The sequence below is a fragment of the Marmota marmota genome, unplaced genomic scaffold, assembly GCF_001458135.2.
Source record: "Marmota marmota marmota unplaced genomic scaffold, marMar, whole genome shotgun sequence".
NCBI lineage: Eukaryota > Metazoa > Chordata > Mammalia > Rodentia > Sciuridae > Marmota > Marmota marmota.
The window spans coordinates 309,794-311,786 of NW_026000257.1; the positions used below are offsets into that span (position 1 = coordinate 309,794).

Below are 1,993 nucleotides of genomic sequence, written 5' to 3' on the forward strand. Positions count from 1 at the left end.
ACCATTGGATCCTGGGCTTTTCTTTATCGGGAGGTTTTTGATTAATGATTCAATCTCCTTCTTAGTTATAGATCTCTTCATGATTCAGTTTTAATAGGTTGTATGTTCCTAGGAATTTATCCATATCTTCTAGATTATCCAATTTGTGCATAATTGTTCATAACAGTCTCTTTTTTGCTGAATATCCACTCTTTAACCAGATATTGATATTTGAAGGTTTGCTTTTTCAGCTATTCAATCTTTTTAAAAAATATTTATGGGTTTTTTAGTTGTAGTTGGACACAATGCCTTTATTTATTTGTTTTTATGTGGTACTGAGGATTGAACCCAGGGCCTCGAATGTGCTAGACGAGCGCTCTACCACAGAGCCACAACCCCAGCCCTATTCAATCTTATTAATATTTAAGCCCTCAGCAGATCCCCAAATAAAGAATTATTTGTAAAACTGGGTCATTTTAATGTTTTTTTTTTACAATTTAATAAATAGTTCTCTTGATGATTGCAGATATCTAAGGCTGTTTGATAGTGTTCAGAAACATCACAGTAATGGTAGTTTGCCTAACTGGTTGTAATCTTCAATAATTATAAGGAATATGAAACTGCTGTCAAACCAGTAAGACCATATTTATGTATGCATTAGTTTCAGGATTGTTGGCAACCGGGGCATATTTCCCCCAAATAACTTTGCTTTCTTGTGTTACAAGCCTGGACTCACTCATGTTCATTTCAATGACAATATGTTTAATAATAATATCCAAAGTTGTGTATAGTGAGGATGAGAAATTCTTTTTCACACCAAGTACTTGCAGGCAAAATATGGCTTTCAGTTCAGGATGTGTTCCCTGGCCCTTTTGGAAACATAATCCCATCTGATTAATGAATCTTTCATATTTAGGTGGTTTTCTCCTAAAGTCATCTCCAACAAAGTAGACTTTAGTAACCATCCTCTTCCATGCCTTCCTTTTTCTCTTTCCTTTTTTGAATAACTTTAAAAGAGAGAGAAGAAGGGAGGGGAGGGGAGGGGAGGGGGGATAGTAGAGGATAGGAAAGGCAGCAGAACACAACAGACACTAGTATGGCAATATGTAAATCAATGGATGTGTAACTGATGTGATTCTGCAATCTGTATATGGGGTAAAAATGGGAGCTCATAACCCACTTGAATCAAAGTGTGAAATATGATATATCAAGAACTATGTAATGTTTTGAACAGCCAACAATAAAAAATTAAAAAAATAAAAAAAGAAAAAAAAAAGAAAAATGCAACTCCAAAAAAAAAAATTGTTATTGTTGTAGATGGAAATAATATTCTTATTTTATTTGTTTGTTTTTATTTGGTGCTGCTGAGGATCAAATCCAGTGCTTCACACATGCTAGGCAAGCACTCTACCACTAAGCTACAGCCCCGGCCCTTCAATCACTTTTAATACTTCTCTTTCTCCCTGCACATGAACTTTGGGCAGAGTGACTTCCAATTTGCCTACCTTCCCTTGTTGTTTTTGTTTAATCATGTTGAATTGCTCTTTGGCTGGGGACTCACCCTTTCTGCCTAGCAGATAAACAGTTACTGCTGCTGCACAATCTTTCATTGATCTTTTATTTGGTGTTTCTCTTTTTGTGTATCTTGATAGTCTTTCTCATTTCTAATTTCTCAGCATGGCACTGTTTATGGTAGAGCTTAGCCTTCAGGATTTTTTTTTTTTTTTGGCTTTCTTTGAACATTCAAAAGCTTCTCTTTTCTTCCTTTTTCTCATGGTAATCCACATGGTATCCATAGCTTTTAAGATATCATTCAATACATTAATTTTACCAACAACCGAGAACAAGAAAGCCATAGTAGTCTCTTATATGCCTTTTTGTTTCTGTAGCATCGGTTGTAATATCTCCTTTCACTTCTTTTAGTTATTTGAATCTTCTCATCTTCTTTTGTAAATTTCGATGTTTTTCAAATTTGTTGTTCTTTTTAAAAGAACCCACTATAGTTTTGTTGTTT

At 34.6% G+C, this 1,993-nt stretch overlaps 1 pseudogene; it reads right to left on the reverse strand.

Annotated features, from left to right (window-relative positions):
* Positions 1–605: 605 nt before the first annotated feature.
* On the reverse strand, positions 606–1,791 carry LOC107160663 (annotated as a pseudogene).
* Between the last annotated feature and the right edge of the window lie 202 nt (positions 1,792–1,993).